The following is a 19,324-nucleotide window of genomic DNA, read 5'->3' on the forward strand; positions in this document are numbered from 1 at the left end:
TTGCTGCGCTGCCCTTTGCCATAGATGAGGCCCTTGGTATCCCATGTTCTCTGATTATGTGTTCTGCAAATGTAGCCACTAGTCTCACTGCTGAAGGTAGTGTTGGTAAGGATATGAAACATCCCAATTTGGTCAAGTGGTCTATAACTACCAGAATCACTGGGTGACCTTTACTGATGGGCATTTCTACAATAAAGTCCATGGAGATAGTGTGCAACGGACTCGGGGCTGTGGGTATTGGCTGCAATTTACCTGCGCGTTTCGCATGTTCTGACTTTTTTTACGCACAAACTGCACATGTGGCTATGGACTGCTTGGCATCGCCGTTGCACAGTGGCCTGAGTTTTTGGGATTCCGAGATGACCTGCAAGATCTGCATCATGCAACCCCTCTAACACACATTGTTGTACGTGGGAATTTGGGACGAATAAAGCGCCTTGATATAGGAAATCTTCCCCATCAGGACTTTCTTGTAGGATTTAAAAGCTGGTGGCTAGTGCGAGCACACTTTACTCTCCTCTTTAAATTGATGTTAGCAGAAAAACCATAAATCGCTTGCGCTATTTTTGTACTGGATCAGAGTCTAAATAAGACCCTAAAATGATAACTTAATTATCTGCAGGATTGTCTTTTCATGAACTGTGATTTCCTATAGAAATCGGTGAAAGCACAAAAAAACGAAATAGTTGCCTGATCCCAGTTGCTGCACATTTTTTTATCCTAATTTTCCGGAGAAGCTGCATTTATTCAAAATGTTGAAACAATGTAAATAACAAACATTAGTGATGACAATTTTATTTAATTCCATTTTTGTTCAGAACACTCAACTTTACTTCTTAGGATGTAGTAACATCTCGTTTTGTGCAGCGTTTTTTTTTAATGATGATCAAGGTTTGCGTGTTGGTCACAGTTTTTAATAAACCACTTCACACATAAGAATCGTGTACTATCAACTGCTAACAAGTGGAGCTGCAGTTCACAGGGCTCACAATTATGCATGTTCTATTTTAACCAAACTCCTTTTATCTTAAGAAAAATTCATCAGAAATATCCGCCTTACTGGAAAGCCAATGCCCCTACTATAGAAATAGATGAATTTCTTTTTAAATATATGTATCTGAATATCTGATGTTCACATAAATAATCTTTATAACTACATTTCTTCATTTTCGCATTTCTCGCTAACATCTTTCATTTTATTATGGCAATGTCCTTTTTTGCGCCATTGCTTAAGAATATTTTGGCAGTCCTATTATAAGCCTGATTCTTGTGCCTTCATAATTCACTTCGGAAACGTCAGCGGTGGCAGACATTTTGGATTTCAGATCTTGCCCATTATAGGTACTATCAATTATGTCAGCCATTTGGGCTAGATGCATGTCTTAGTAAAATGGCGGCAGACGGGTGTTTGTCTACATATGTCAGCATGGATAGATCGGATAACATTTACAGAAAAATGAGTGATCTGATGGGGACAGGAAAAGGCTCACGGTGCATTTAAATTGCAATGAGTATATTTAAGCCAACACACCAGGCAAAAAGGCTGTTTAATGCCTCAGCAGAACATAATTCACAGGAGAACAGGTAAGTGACACAATCCGAGTCGGCAAGCATTTATTAACATCAAAATGAAGGGAATAATTTGCATAGACTATGTTAGCAACACCCTTGAGGTTATAGCACAAACCCCGAGAGTGAGGCTCTGTAGACTTAAAAGATGATCTGCGGTGTTCGTCTTTGGTTGCTTATGAGTCAGACTTCCGCCCTTCAAGCACAGACTTCATTAATTAAACCTGAGTTACTGTCAAGGGCACGTTTTCTAATTTTCTTTATTTGCAAGCAGTTCTTTACTAACGGAATAGTTACTTAATAGTAACTTTTAGAATTTGTTCTCATGCTCCACCTCTTTTATTTATTAATTCTTTCTTTTTTGACGTTAGCATGCTTGGAAACGAAGAAAAAAAGAGGACATCAAGATGCAGAATTCATAGACACTGGAGAAAAGATGTCTTTCGAGCGATGCTTTGAAGGTGAGAAAAATTGAAGCCAAATGGATCAAAATCGATTCGAGTATGATGTAAGAATGTCAAGAAACAACGTTCAGAGAGGCGTTGCGTAGAACAGGAAACGACACCTGTTTGGCCACTATTGTTAATATCAAATGCCTCTTGCATGGGGTGAAAGCAGAGTTAAGCTCCCTTCACCACATTGTCTAGTTAGGTTTCGCACTGCGAACCGATCGTGAAGCGATCGTCGCTGCCAAACTCTATTGTGATCGTTTCTGCTTTCAAGGAGTCAAGGGAGACAGGAGACTATTGATGTGCACGCGCGCGTAAACCGATCAGGTCACGCGCGCTTCCTGTCTCCCATGGCTCCTTGGAAGCAGACTCACACGCACGCACACACACACACATACAGACAGACCCCCCCAGCCGCCGCGCATACACACACTCACACACACACACATAGAGAACCCCCTCACCCCCTCCCGCCGCCTCGCATGCACACATGCACACACACACACATAGAGAAACCCCCCACCCTCCCCCGCAGCCGCGCATACACACACACACACATGCACACACACACACACACATACATGCAGAACCCCCGGCCCCCCGGCGCTTCACACACACATCCTCTACCTCGGCTCGGCATATCTTCTCATCACAGCTTGCGCAGGGACTGCCAACGTGCACCCGCACAGCGACGGCGTCTCCTGTGCTACAACCGTGATTTTTGTTTCGCGGCCTAACCTTGCCATTGGCTGTACTGCCGTCAACCGGCACTTGATTCACTGCAAAGCAATTACGCAGCTTTGTCCCTGCTTCTTGAAGAGTTCCCCGAGCGAGCAGTACGGATTTTTCTGGTATGTTGGTGTGTTGGAACCATCTGCGGATGTTAAAATAGTAGGGTCCGCATTCCCTATGTAGGATGTATACGTGCGTCCACGTTAGGATCAGGCGCACACAGCGGTAAAACAAAGCTGCGGCACGGAATGGAAACTAAGGAGGAAGGAAATATGTGGCAGCTAATGCGACGTATTGATGCACATGGCGCAGCCTCAGACCTAGGATTTTAGACGTCTGGTGCCTCAGTTACAGGGAGGGTGACTTCAATGGGTGCATAGGGTGCTTCTCTTGAACCTTTGAGGGTGGGGGGAATATGGCGGGTGAAAGAAGCGTAATAAGAGGGGGGGGAGCGGAACCTCCAATACAGCATTCCCTGCTCTCGGATATGGCAGCTCCTGGAGCGCTGCTGCTGATTCTCTGTTGGGCGGCCAGTGCAGGAGGTAAGAGGTTCTCTGCTTGTCTGAGAACGGGGCAGCGAACATAGAACCAACCCCCGGCCTCCACTTGCGTTACCCCCGTGCTTTTGGATTGGTCTTGGAGGTAGTGGCGATATTGACAGTGGTGGCACGGTGTATGGGGGAGGCTGGAGGGTGTTGCTCAGACTGTGCTGCTGCAGGTGCTCTGGGATTTATTAGGATCGCTGGTGGTGGCAAATAAGCATAGTTTTGTTGCTGGTGACAGTTGTTTTGATGACTCGGGCTGGCAGTGAGGGTGTTATAACTGGTTGCAGTGTCCGTGTTTAGGGTGGCACTCCTACTTATGGTGATGAGGAAGTGGTACTGCATCAGCTGGCACATAGTGACGGCGTTTCTTGGTATTGTCATTGTTGCTTTTTGTGACAGTGCTGTGTTGCCAGTGGAGCTTTCTAAGTGCATGTGGTGCTGCGACTTGGAGACAGCGACAATCTTGGGGGTATTGATGTTGTGGCTGCAAGTAGTGATAGGGAGTAGAAGGTTCCCATGAGCACAGGGTCAGACTGATTTGCATATAGCCATGTCTGAACTGGGGTGGCAGATTGGGCTAAAGAACGGTGATGGATTAAACCCAGATCTTTTGACTGGGTGTGAGTGTTTGATTGATTCAGATGCTCCGTCCATCACCACCGCCTTTTGTACCGCTTTTGGCCGCCATAAGTGTGGCAGGGTATGCTCAGACGTGAGTCCCTTGCTCACTTTGCCACTGGATTCAAGCAAGCCGGGCTGAAGACCCCTGGAATGCCAGAAAACGATCCTCGGAAGCTTGTTTCCGGTCCAGGGAAGACATGGCTTGGCAGTTCGGGCTGGACTGTTCCCATGAGGCACAGGGTCAGACTGATTTGCATATAGCCATGTCTGAACTGGGGTGCAGAGTGGGCTAAAGAACGGTGATGGATTAAACCTAGATCTTTTGACTGGGTGTGAGTGTTTGATTGGTTCAGATGCTCCGTCCATCACCACCGCCTTTTTTACCGCTTTTGGCCGCCATAAGTGTGGCAGGGTATGCTCAGACGTGAGTCCCTTGCTCACTTTGCCACTGGATTCAAGCAAGCCGGGCTGAAGACGGCTGGAATGCCAGAAACCGGTCCTCGGAAGCTTGTTTCCGGTCCAGGGAAGACATGGCTTGGCAGTTCGGCTGGACTGTTCCCATGAGGCACAGGGTCAGACTAATTTGCATATAGCCATGTCTGAACTGGGGTGACAGAGTGGGCTAAAGAACGGTGATGGATTAAACCCAGATCTTTTGACTGGGTGTGAGTGTTTGATTGATTCAGATGCTCCGTCCATCACCACCGCCTTTTGTACTGTTTTCTAAAAGTGGCATTTTCTAACACAGAATTAAAAAAACACCTTTACCAAAAGGTGCGTTAATAAATTCTGAGTTCAGAGAGCCTAAACACCATTTTCCTTTCTTGTCACTATTGCAAGTTATACATGTAATAATGTTACAGTGAAACTCCAATGATAAGCCTATGGGACAGATAGCCTTTCTACAGTGAAAAACGAAATACACAGTATTTCACTATCAGGACATGTCACACACACTAGTATATGTCCAACCTTTCACAAACACTGCACCATGCCCAGGGGTTTGCCTTGGACATTACGTAGAGGTGCCTTACATGTAATAAAAGGGAATCTGTGGGCCTGGCAAGTAGGTGCACTTGCCAGGACAACATGGCAGTGCACAACTGTTTGCGCAGACATTACAGTGGTAGGTGTGAGATACATTCACAGGGCTACTCATGTGGGTGGCACAACCAGTGTTGCAATCCGACTAGTAGCATTTGATTTGCAGGCCCTGGAACACCCTGTGAACTTTACTGGGGACTTATCAGTGAATCAAATATGCCAATCATGGAAAACCAATCATTGTCTGCCAATCATGAATAACCAATCATTGTTACAATTTTAACAGCAAGCATATGCTCTTTAGCACTGATCAGCAGTGGTAAAGTGCCCAGAATCATATAACCAACGAAAACAGGGACAGAAAAATAGGAGGCAAAAGGCAAAAGGTTTGGGGGATAAACCTGTCAAGAGGGTCAGGACTAACAATATCATATTGTTAAATGTGCTACAATTGCTGTTTCCGACACTCATGGTGCAGCACAAGCATTCTCTGTAGAGCTTGTTAGAGTTATTATGCTATACATCAAGCACTTGAAGTAAAATTAAATAAGAAGAGAATGTTTCCAGGCACAGTTAGCCAAAGGCCATGCTGTGCCCAGAGCCAAATAGGCATGATCAGTGGCTTTGTTCAGCATTCTCTGAGCTTAAGGGAGTGGTTTAAAGGATTGTGTAAATGTCATGATCTTTGCAAAATGCAAGCCAGGTTCAGCTGGAGGCTGAGCTGTGCAGGCTCTGTATGCAGTCCGATTGAATGCAAGTTATGGTCAAAGTTTGCACTAAGGGACCATTTCCCAGGAAATTCTGGGATATGGAGACTGGCTAAATAGGAATATCTATTTATGTATATCATGTTTTCTATTTTTAAGTGTTTTCTTTAAATTACTGAGTCTGATGACCACTATGCTAAAAATGTGTCCACAGTGCTGCCACCATCCTTTAATTACACAGACCCTGTATGCATGATTGTGGCCACCTTTGTCCTATGGCACGTGGCACTGTAGGTGGTCACGAAAACGTCAAACTGAATCCAGCAGCCTAATTCTCCACTGGTTGGCATTCACCCTGTGGACTTTCTCTTTTTTGGTGCAGTGAACCAATGAGTGAATGTTGGGTCCTGTTGCTCTGAAGAATTGGGAATACATTTTTCTGGTAATCTCTCACTTGTGTGTAATCTGCCAATTTCTTCTATGACTATTAGAGAACTCAGTGAGGTAATTTGCATGGTGCAGCAACCAAAATAAAGGCTCTCATTACGAGTTTGGTGGTGCGGATGCAGGACCGCCCTGCTCCTGCACCGCTAAACCCGTGGTTAAATGGCTGGCCAAATTAGGAGTTTTCCCCTGCCTGGCGGGTGGGTCTTTTGGCATTCCCACAGCAGTGCCTATAGGCACCACAATGGGAACATCGAAATGAGTACCTGCATGGCATGGACTGCTGCAGTCCATACCATGCAGGTACTTGGGTGCATGCACACAGAGGGGCACAACATATGTGACCATGCATGAACCCCATGGCGCAGAGGTAGGCCCTGTAGGGCCACCTTTGTTTCCTCACTGCCACCCTTTTCATGGTGGTTGCACTACAATGAAAAGTGTGGCTGTGAGGAAACGCATGTGGCGTTCTTGAGGCCGCAATATGCTTGGCGGAGCTGCTGTAGCCCCGCCAAGCATATTTGGTGCCTCAAGACCGCCACATCACTGCCAGGGATCTCTGATCTCTGATATTTGCAGTGGTCCCAGGGTGCCCCGACTACCCTGATAATAAAGGGCAGTAGGAAGCCCGCCACCATCGTGCCCCCATGAGTCTGATGGACTGTGGACCACTAGTCTTGGAATCAGGGCCGGTCCTAGCCATGGGCGGTATGGGCAGCTGCCCAGGGCCTCGCGCTCAGGGGGGCCCCCGCCGCCGGCCCTGCAGTTGCAATAATAAATGATTGATGGCATGGCCTGGGCTGGGGACAAGCGCTGGCGCTGCGCACTGCTTTCGTCCGCGGGTCCGTCAATAATAAATAATGTGTGTACTTGTCAGGGGGGCCCCGCCGGGAATAATAAAAAGGAGGATGATGGCATGGCATGGCCTGGGGACAAGCGCTGCGCACTGCTTCCGTCCGCAGGTCCGTCCGTCAATAAATAACATCGAGAGTGTGTACTTGTCAGGGGGGCCAGCCGCCGGCCGGGCCCCGCAGTTGCGGCCCGGGAATAATAAACAGGATGATGGCATGCAGCATGCATTGGCCTGGGGTCTGACAAGCGCTGCGCACTGCTTCCGTCTATCGAGAGTGTGTCAGTGTTATACTTGTTTGTTTCTCACTCAGTCAGGGGGGCCCCGCCGCCGCCCCGTGTTTAATGTTGGGTAAGTGTTTTCTCAGTGCTGTACTGGTTCTCTGCACTACACTTGTTACTCAAACTGCATTATTCTATGTAATGACCAGACTATATTATCAGCATCTCTTAATTTTGTCCCTGCTCTTATTTTCGCATGAGACTTGTTCTCTGTAGTTCCTCCACGTGCCATGCTGGTCCTTAGTGCTGTACTGGTTATCCGTGCAGCAGCGCCAGCGATTGTTGAGTGCAGCATTTGTTTTTGCGCCTGCACATCTTCTCAGAGCTGCACTGTTTCTTCGACAATACCTGGTTCTGGAGTTTGTCATGTTGTTTCAGCTCCATACTAGCTCTGGCGCTGTAATTGCTAGCTATTCGTGTGCTCGGGGGTACATGTTGGGCCTGCCCTGCGCTCGCTGTCTCTTCTGTGCCCCCTGACCCCCAGCATCAACACACACCACACGCACTCTGTGCTTCAATCCTTTGTCAGATCTTCTGTTTTGCTGGCAGCACGCGCGCACGGGTTCTGAGTGTCACACATGACACAATTTCAAGCGATGGATTCGTGACATGTACATACAATGGAGTACCTGCACCGTCCATACATTGTTGTTACTCCTGCTCTGGTGACTGGGTCTCAGACACTAATGGTGCTGATATCGCGGCATTGAGAAGGGGTTCGCCCTCACCGAGGAAACATTGAGGTAAAGGCTACTGATCTTATGACAAACTTTCCAACAATTCCTTGCTTACAAGATTGCAAGTTAGATTTATTCTCTGCATTCTGTCGTAATCATTCTTGTCCAACATGCCTTGGGTGGCCTCTTACCCATCCATGAAAAAGAAACAATTTAAGGTCCAGAATTCACTGACAAGTGGTTACATTGGGTTCACGGTGCATTCTATTCCGGAAGGATTGTAAAGAAAGCAATGCAAACTTGCGAACAGTCCATTGGAAAAGTCATCGATCTGAGGGGGACTGAAATCTTGCATATTAGACTGCCCTATCCACAACACCGATGCGGGCCAGAGGATGTGAAAAGCTCCCAACAACTTTATGTTCACTTACTGTTGCAAAATACGGGCATGCCCTCTGACTGCTGCGGCGGGTAGCTGACAAGAGCACTGACACCACACCAGGCACCAGCCCACTCTGCGACTAGCACAAAACCGGCCCAAAAACACAGCTGTTCGTAAGTTGGAGAACTACGCCAGATACCAGAGATGAGTATCACAAATTTCGTATCCATGTTTGGCAGCACTGAGGATGCCACAAGCACAGTAAACAAACCCACATGAACTCCCCTGGCTACTAAGGGGCTTGGCCTCAGCGACTTTCGGACACACTGCATTTGAGAAGAATAAAGGTGGCCACAAGAGAGCAGGTAGCATGGACGGGAAAGGGAGACAATAGCACGCTGGTCACCCCTCCTGCTTGGCCACCATCTTGCCCAGGCACCGCTGACACCACGCAGAGCGCCCAACGCACCTGCAGCACTACAACAACCCTCAAACTTCCAGAAGCCATTTTGAAACGTACCTAGCAGCCTGCGCGAGCTCCCTCACCAGGGCCCTGCAAGGAGCAAAGCTGGAAATACACTGGCGGGGGTCTAGTTTGAGAGTGGCAGGGCTTGATACAAGGCAGGTTTTTCTGGTGGTCCAAATAAATGACAAACACTACGCATTTCAGTAGTCCGTGATGCAAGCGTGCGCAAAAAAAGTATGCAAATACATAGCGGTTAACACTCTCTTACGATTGTAAAGTAGATTCTGCACCGAAAATGCACCGCTTGAGTGCGAAGGCTTACCCAAAATAAATAAATACATTCAGCGATTTGGGCTTGCCAGAGTCACAGGCGGACTCACAACATGTTAGAGCAGGAGTATTGCGCGCCGTGAGGTCACCTTCGTTCGCAAGCAGCCCAGATGTTAAAAGGTAGTGAAAGCAGACAGGGTGAACAAAAAGGGTGTGTGTGATGTTGGTGAATCACCTGAATGAAGAGGCAGACTCGGGGGGGTCCTTGGGGAAGGTTTATAGTTTTTCCGATCCGTGGGTGAGCTGTAATTAGGTGTTTACGCGGGGAGTCGCCAGCAAACAGACAGAGCTAGGGGTTGGCCTGCGATTGTCAGTCAGTGTCTGTCGGCCGCTCGGTGTCCTCGCGGGAAATAAAATGAAATGAATCTGGCCTGCCTGGGGAAAAGCACACAGCACAACAGCACAGCAGCACAGTGCAGTGCATTCTTCCATCCGGTGGTCCGTGAAACGGCCGTCCAATAAATAATATCGAGAGTGGCTGTGTGTGAGTGTGTTTTATTTGCCAGGCCTCGAGTCGTTCTCCACACTTGTTGCCGTACCACGGGCGGGCGGGTACAATCGTCATCATTTCATTCTGTGAGGTGTTTGAGCAATTTGACGCCTGCACGCACCCCCTACCCCACCACCTAGCTTGGTTGGTGGTGGTGTGTGCGCCCTGTGGGTGACGACGGCGTCGCCGGCCTGCCTGAATATTCTTCTCAGGACTGACAGTGGCAGTGGGTCCCAGGGCCGTCAATCTGGTAGCGCGCGAAAGCGCTACCAATGAGGGACCTGGACATGATTTTTTTGGCCAGCCCCCGCTCAGTGTGACGCACTCAGCATGCGCACATGCCTGCCATACGTGACCTGGCTGAAAGTCAGTCAGTCACTCACACCTGCACTTAACACGGGCGGCGGGCCGTGTGGCGTGGGCTGGGCAGGGCTGCAGCAGGCCAGGCAGGAGTCGGACGACGTCATCTCGGGGCCCCGACCGTCCTCCTCCCTCGTTGAGTCCGTGTGGTGGGTTGACTGTCTTGTCTACGACTACGAACGTTAAGGTAAGAGACGCCAGACACTTTAGGGTGTGCTACAGGTGGTTGTTTATTTGTGTGCATTTTAGCAGAAAGTAGAAGTAAGGGGTCTTTGGATTTGTAGTCATAAAATATTCTGCTTCATTTTTTTTGAAAATCCTACAGGATATTTCCTATGTTGGCTTGCAGTCTAGGGGTGGGATCTGTGCTCAAATGTTCATAGTATATTGTATCTGAGAGGAGTTTCCAACATTGGGTACGGTAATATTTTTTTTTCAAAAGGATGATCACTGCGCCTTGGTTCGCTGGTTTTATTATTGGGTCTTTATCATCAGTGAGTTCTTTTTCAACCTCTGGCCTGGGCAGTGTGGGCACTTTCTGTAAAGTATCAAGGCTCCTACCTCCATTAGCCCCACTTATCCCCACCTTTGTCTTAAAACACATTTTCTTCACAGAATCCAAATCATCGTTTATCTTGTCTTCTTTCACTGATAATTCCTCCTCCTCCTCATAATCCAACAATTCGTCCTCCAAACCATGCAACGTTTCATCATGCAAAACCTCACTTGTACTTGGCACCACCCCATCACCCACACCCTCATCATCCATTAAATACAGATTTTTGTGTTCCCTCCAAGCTGATGTCCCCAAACACACAACAGATATTGATTTGTCACAACACATTTACTTATTAAATATTGCCATGTCAGAATGAACTCATTGGGCTCTTTACTGTGTTATTTTTCAGAGTTCAACTTAATGTATCCTGTTTTGTTCCTCCTTCAGATTCGGCTGTGAAATGTATACTGCCCCTGTTTTCTTGACCCTCTGGTTCCTTTGGAATTTGGGGGCATGTCCAACTAATCATTCAAGGAGACGGCAAGTGTTACACTCATGGATATTTGCTCACCTGTTTTCCATTACCTCTACTTTTGTCAATGTTACTGATATCCACATTAGTTTGCTTCACTGATGCCAAATAACTAAGATCAAAAGTCCCGCGAAGTCACTTTCTGTGATGTCACTTGGAGGGGCCTCACATCTTCCCTTTCGCCAGGGGCCTCAGAAGGCCTAGGACCGGCACTGCTTGGAATGAGGCCCTTAATGCTTAGGTCAAATTTTTTTATCTTAGATGGATTATTGAACTGAGGATGGACTTCTGAGTCCTGCTTGAATGTAGGACACACATTTGAGTCTATATGATTTGTGTAATGTTAGTAATATAATCTTTGATATTAAAAAAATCAGCCAACATACTATACATAATATATAATGCATTACCAATGTTTAAACAGAATTTCGGGAAAAACTTTTGTGATATAAAAATATTGTATCAAGAATATTAGGATATTAAAAATACTGTCAACAGGAATATCGAAGGCAAAAATATTGGGGTCTATTAGGATGACGGTCGGAAAATCACTTAGACCACCATGGTCCAATTAGTATGCTTTGCAGTTGAAATCTGACCGTGACGGTTGGTTGGATCACATTGTTTAACATTGCAGCAGTTGCTGCTGCCAGCAGCACTGCTGCGTTGTCCAAAACAACTTGTCCTGCATATCCCTGCACTGTGTGGCAGGCACTGCACAGCCCCTGCCACCTGGTACAGGGACATGATGGTACTCCCCTAGTGGCCCCCCCCCAAACACATTGGGGCCCACAATGGGCCCCAGGAGACATTCTCTGCATGCCTTTACATGGCAGTTCCAACTCCACGGAAAGGCTGACAACCGCCGGCATCATAATCATGCTGGAGGAGCCTGGCCCTGGACGGGCCCCATTTTAGCGGTCCAGCTCCGCTCGCCAGGCAAGCATGCGTACTGCCACCGGCGGAAAAGTGGCTGGCGCAAAATCTCACCCCCGCGGTCGTCACCGCCATGGAATGTGACCGGCGGTTTTCTGCACTGCTATCGCAGGCGGATGACCGCCACCGGCCCGGCGGTTGCCACCTCTGGCCCGGCGGCAGTCATCCTTATAGACCTCTTTTTTTTTAGGGTTGCTTTTAATATCATAGAAAATATTGATGTAGGAAATATCATTGTATGTAATATTGTTCATAAGTGTTACATAGAATGTAATTTACTATAGTCTATTTGATAGTATCTTTTTAAATGAGTTTTTTTATCAAGATAATTGTTTAATAATTAAATTGTTGAAATTTACATTTTTTCTTGTATTAATGTATATAAATAATTGTTTAATACTTTTTTTTAGTAGTGAGCCGTTTGGCATTTAGGGGACAAGGAAGGGGAGATTATTTTAAATGTATATTTTATATTAAACGTTAAGTTAATATTTTTGAAGATATACAAATGAATAATGGAACATTTTTAGATTTATTTTGTAACAGTAATATTTTAAAAACAGCTGATTTCATATTAATTACCACATATTTTAATTGAGTTGGATAATAAAAAAGAATGGTAAATATATAACAACATTTTTAATAAAGCAAAACATTTTGAAATATTTTATGTAAAATGTATATATATTATAAATGTTATGTTTTAAAATCGAAATTTGATTGAAAAAATAATTTACATTTTTTAAATAGTTTTATATTTTATGATTGTTAATTTTGGATTATTACTTCATTTTTTATTTTACAAATGGTAGGCAAAAAGTTATAAAAAAATTATATTTTAATTACATTTTTATATTAAAATATGTATATATAGGTTTGACGTTTAAGTTAGTGTATTTCTAGTTTAGAATTTATTCACGTTTTATAGTTAAAAAAATTTCTATGAGTATGGAGTATTGATTATGTTTTTAAAATGATTAATTTGCACTACCTTGTTTGAAATGTTTTTTAATGAAGTATAAATTTCACATCTTTAGCGTGGCGATCCTTCTTCAAATAGCCTTAGATTAGAGTGGGAATAGTAAATGTCACCCCTTTAGTGTCCAACACAATTCTCAAATTGGTTTAGATTAGAGTGGCAATAGTAAATGTTACCCTTTTAGTGTCCAACACCTTCTGTCAATATGGTTCAATTGGCATGGGTGAAGTAAATGCCACCCCTTTAGTGTCTAACACTTTCTCCAAATTGGTTTAGATCAGAGTTGTAATAGTAAACGTCACCCTTCTAGTGTCCAACACCTGGCCCCAGTATGTTTCGATTGGGGAGGGAATAGTAAATGTCACCCTTCTAATGTCCAACATCTTCCCCAAATTGGTTTAGATTGGGGTGGAAATAGTAAATGCCTCCCCAATAACGTCTAATATTTTTTTTAAAGTATTTATTTTGTAGGGTGCTAATTTAAATATGTCATTTTTATTTACATGCAGTGGTACTTTAATAGTATTGTTTCTCATTAGAAATTTAATAAAAAATAGTTGTATGTTCGTAACCAATAATATTATGAATTACATTTTCTGGAAGAATAAAGACATGTCACACATTTGTCTCATTTTATTTACGTTTTCAATGTTTATTTGTTGTATATTTTTTAATTTTTGTAACATATTTATTTCATCCTAATTCAACTTTTATGTAAAGTTGAGTAAATGAAACATTTGATATAATTTGTTCATTCTTACTTTTAGTTTCCGTTGTAGTCTTTAAACATGTCTTAAACTGTTTTGCACACATATTTTCAACATCATTTTAAGATACAGGCCCTCATTCTGATGTTGGTTGGCCTGTAACAGGAAATTTAAAAAACACATCAAGAATGAAAATGCTTCCTTCTTCAGCAATGGTCTTGAAAAGGCCCCAAAAAAAGGACGGTGTGCAAATTTGTCAATTTTTTCAATGACAAAATAACAAAGATCAAGCCCTCCCTTGGTGAGCATAACCCGTCATCCAATGAGAACTCCCTCCCAGAAATGACAATAACTACCCCTGTCTCTCTCCATGGCCACCCCAGCAATGATCACACCACACGACAACAACAGGTGCAACCAAAACCTAGGGACCCACATAACTCCTAGAAACTGGAAGGTATTCAGCCCACTCTTGGAAATGGACATGTGTGCTCTTCTGACTACATTTGAACCCTCCACCCCCCTTGCGAACCCCCTTCCAGATCCTCAACCAATCACACATCCCCTTCCATCTATACGCAGATGACATCCAACTCAACATGGAATTCTCCGCACTAGAGAACATACACCGGCTAAATATCACCCTCAAAGAAGTCCAACATTGGCTATCTTGCCTCAAAGAAGTCCAACATTGGCTAACTCACAAACACCTAAAACTCAACCAAGACAAGCCAGAAATTTTCCTTATATGAAAGACAGAACAATACCCACAGCTGCAAGAATGGACAATCTCCATAGAAGCTCCGGAAACTAAACTGATCATGAAAGATCATATAAAGAATTGTGCAAAGAACGCCTTCTACAAACTGAAACATCTGAACAAAATCCCACCCTACTTACTGCCAAATTATATTTACTCTGCCACTCAAGCAAAGGTGCTGTCTAAATTGGACTACAGGAATGCCACCCTCACGGGCATGATTAAATCCCACATTGCACCCCTTAGAACCACTCTTAATGCAGCAGCCAGAATGGTCAAAGGAATAAAAAGTATGACCACATAACCCCCGCTCTATGAGAACTGAAGTGGATCCAATTGAAGCTTGCTGCAGCTTTAAAGCTGCTTGGCTTACTCACAAAGCCCTTCACACTGGGAAACCAGCTTACCTCACCTCAAAACTAAAAAAGGCAGGTCAGAAGAGGAAACCTTAGAAGCTCAAACACCGTACTCCTCCTTCTGACTGCAGCCCACAACCAAAAAACCCTGGCTCGCTCTTTCTGAAGCTTTGCCCATAAAATCTGGAACTCCATCCCAATACCTTCTATCAGAACAAACCCTTCCTTCTTGAGCGTCAAGAGACAACTAAACGACCTCCTCCTAAACAACACTTCAACTAGCGGGTCATCTATCATCCAACTTGACAAGCTATCAAGTTGACCTTCCTTTTTAATCTTCCTTCCTCATTCTAACTCTGATACCTTCTGGTCTAGCTAACGCTATATAAAACTCTTAAATAAATACATTAAAAAAATGAAAATAATAGTTGTAGATAATCTTGAATATATTTATTGCAATCATTATGTCTAGAGTGTAATTTATTACCTAAAATATGATTATGGTCAATAGTTGCTCTAGTCAGGTAAAATGCAGCTTTTCCAAGGTACTGCTGCATATGTAATATAAAGAAACAGCAATAGTACAGCCAAACGGTACTTTCAAGAGAACAACATATCAACTCTGTCTGTTTACTTATCTAGATATGACTTGCAGGGAAGCATTCATTCTTGACCTGTAACGGTGGTAGCTTCAGATTTTAATTTACCATTTAGAGATCCAGAAACTCCACATCCAGACTATAAATAATGAACTACAACGGGTCCTAATAGTATCTACTTTGACACCATCTGGAGATAAAAAGAGTACAGTTTTCTTAATGTGATAAGCATGAGGTATGGAGGCATGAAGCTTCGATTCACCAATAAGAGCCACATTTTGGACAGCTACTTAGAAAAGTTTAATATATTACCTCTTAATCATCAATAAGCACTGAGATGAGTCCCTAGGAACTTCAAGGTCTTTTTACCCGTAAAAATGACCACAAACCAATCGCCTCTGTTTGAATATAGATTTTGCTCAATTACAAGGGAAAAACCATTCACTAATGCCAGTTCATCAATACAGATTTAATTGAATCATTAGTGTCATATGTGCTTTAGAACATTTATCAAGCATTAGTCCCTGGCTTTTTTCACAAATGTTAGACCTTCTTACTGCAGTCATTGAAAAGTCAAATTATTTTTTTAGAAGTCCTCCAATGGTATCTGAACACCATTTGTAGGAGATGTGATGCCATTATTGAGAAGTCTGAAAGTGAGGCAGACCTTTGTAGAGCAAAATATGATTATAGTCTGCTGTGCTAGATCCCACTGCCTAATCTTACTTTTGGTAGAAGATGGATCAATTGTTTAGTAATTGTTTAGTAAACCAATCAATGGTATATGTCAAGGGTCACATTTATGTAAAAAATATAGCACTCTGCAGTGCAGCAAGCTAAATTGAATTAGGGGGAGAAATCATCACAGATCCATGATTAATAAATATGGCTGGAAGCTGCTCTCTTCCCCTGCACTGGCACACAAACAAGCTGTCACATTGGAAATGTGTGTGAGTGATGTCTAGCATAGGCTGTTTTTCAGAAAGATACCCTTTCCAGGACAAAATCTAGTGCTTAAACACTTTTGTTTATATTTCACATATTGTATGTGTGCTGAACATTGCTGCACATGTTCAATAAGTGGAACAGTTGGACACATATTTATGCTTTTCCTATATAACACTGTAGTGTGGTTTGGGCCTTGTTATTCACACTGTTTAAGTTAGCATAGGCTTATTAGAAGTTTAAATGACATTTTTCTTTGTTGCTGCTTTTGCACACGACACTGCATATAAATGTTGTTGTAAGTTAGACTGCGTGAAATGCTTGACATGAGACTGGCTTGTTTTCAGCATCCCTAGACTTACATCGTGACTCTAGTCTGCACACTGAGTGCTAAAGCCTCCAAGGTTATCATGATCTGGGTTTGAGTGGCTGAGCCTAAAGAGAGGCTCCCACACGTCTTCGTAATTCATACTTTGGGTCACCAGCGTGTAGGAGTTCACGCTGTTGGCAATAGTCTTGCCGAAAAAGCTGCCAAGACAGCAGTTGCAGCATACTCAGTAGCAGCAATTACACGTTCCAAAAGTAAGATTGATGATGACATCTTGGCAGCTATTGTCGCAACAGAGAAAAGAGGTACTTACCCGAAATGGTTTCCCTTCTAAATACTCTTATCATTTAAGTCCTGATAAAGTTCCTTATGTGAGAATTAACAAAGTTGGTGACAGGTTGATTCCCAACGTGGACCGCAGGCAGGCTTTGATCACAGCAGCTCACCAAGGCATGGCGTCAGCGCATGCCGGCGTCTCGGCTACTGTAGCTCTCCTACAGCAGCGTTACTGGTGGCACGGATTGTACAAACAGATGCGTGATTGTGTCCTTCATTGTGACATTTGCCAGCAAATTAAACCTTCTACTGCTGCACGCCCGCCCCAGACACAGTTGTACATATCTAATAAACCACTTTTGTGTGTCTATTTAGATCACTGCCGTCCTGTCTTCTCTAATACTGCGTATGAGTACATCTTAGTTGCAGTTGATTCGTGCACATGCTTTGTGTGGCTGTGGCCCCAACGGAGTGCTGATTCTCGAACTCTCATAAGGGATTTGCGTGTCTTTGTGGGAATTTTTGCATGTGGTACCTTCCATTCGGACCAGGATTCAGCATTTGCCTCTAAGGCATACAAGGATGCCATGCGTTTATTGGGGGTCCAAGTAAAATTTTCGTCTCCATATCGGCGTGAGGGTAATAGTGTTGTGGAGCGGATGAACCGTGACTTAAAGCAATCCTTGACAGCTAGGGTATTAGGTACATGCCGGAACTGGCTCACCCACCTCAATAGCGTTCAGAGTGCACTTAATAATCTCCCTAGAAGGTCTCTAGGTGGGCGGACCCCATACGAAATGCTCTTTGGCATCAAAATGTTTGTTACGGACCTTGAGGGTCTAAACATGGCGGCGTCGGCCGCATCCTTTGACGTAGATGAACATTCTAATATCTTACAGAATCTACAAATGACCAGAGACAGTCTTGCGAAGGAACATTTGCCCTCAACATCAGATGCTGCCTTGCAGATTCCGGTAGTTGGCTGGCTACCCCAAGATGGTGAATTGGTACGGGAAAAGGTCGCAAACAAGAAGAAGTTTGGTCCCTCATATCGTGCTCCAGTTTCTGTGCTTGGCATTCAGGGTACAAGAATAGTAATTTTATCTCCACTTCCTGGTAGAAAGGAAAAAAGGACATCTCTATTGACAATGTCAAAGTACACAGAGTGGCCGATTCTGCTTAGTATGACACCTGCGGTCTCTTGTCCAGCTATGATGCAAAACTCTGTTTTGGCTCCGACACCTGCTGCCGGGCCTGATGTTGCCATCAAGATGACTACAGTTATGAATCCTCTATTGAATCCTCCTGCTGATGATCCTCTTGATGCTACTGGATACGCTTATCCCACAGACTTATCTATGCCCGATTTAGAGACTTGTGTGGCTAATCAATCACGTTTTCATTTGACACTAACTCTGCAACATCAAAGTCTCCTTCAAAAGTTTCAATTTTTGCTGTTTGGTTTAAAAGAAATGTTTTAATTCCCCCCTGGACTTACATTTGGCTGGTGCTTTTTTCAATTTTTTCATTCATGTTAATTGGGTTTGTGGTGTATTTTTTCCGTTTTGTGAATGGACACTATGTTAAAGAAAGAACTACAATCAGACTAATTGCTGGAACTTTGGCACCCCACTCCTCATCACACAGAATGAAGAGGGACCAGACTTTTGTGAATATGACTGCTTGGCCTGTCTTAGATGGGATAGTATGGGACCCTGTAAAATTTCAATATTCACGGTCCCTCAGAGGTTATTAATGTCTTTGTGCTTCAATGGGGGATGTGGTTAAACAAAATATTTGGTGTGATGATTGGGACGTCCAAGCCGTAGAGGCTTTGTTTTCTGATTTGAAATATTATGCTGCCTTTGATGCTGAAGATTTGTATTTGGATTCTGCTAATTATGCTGATTTGTATTGTTACCAACACTATGGCAATCACTTTCTGCACAAGGCAAAATCATTTAGACATGTGGGTAATTACACACAATGGGAACATTGTCCCGCTCCTGTTGAAGGCAGCTCTAAAACTCTTTTGAAAAAGTTTTCCTACTTTACTGATTTTAATCAATCAAATCCTGAAGCATTTTATTTTAAGATGACTGAGAAGTCCTCTTCCAAAGTTAGACTTACCAACACAAAACGATTGTATTCAAAGTCTGCTCTTGTGGATAGTCTTGTGCGTAAAAGGTTTAAAAGCACACTTCACCTATCCAATGTTTTTTTTTGCCCACAATCTGTCCCATACTAGTCAATGGACGGCTTTTACAAGTGGCGGCAAACAGCGTCACTTCCTTCGTTTGGCTATGGGCTACAAGAATAGTCCAGGCGTTTTTGCCACCCGCATTGTCTCTCTCCTGGAGAGGCTCGACGCAGATGCATGTTTGTATGTGGATGACATTTATCTCACAGACGGCGAATTATGGCCGCATCTGTGCCGAGTTGACCGCATAATTTGCCATT

Source organism: Lissotriton vulgaris, chromosome 1_1 (assembly GCF_964263255.1).
Source record: "Lissotriton vulgaris chromosome 1_1, aLisVul1.2, whole genome shotgun sequence".
Lineage (NCBI taxonomy): Eukaryota > Metazoa > Chordata > Amphibia > Caudata > Salamandridae > Lissotriton > Lissotriton vulgaris.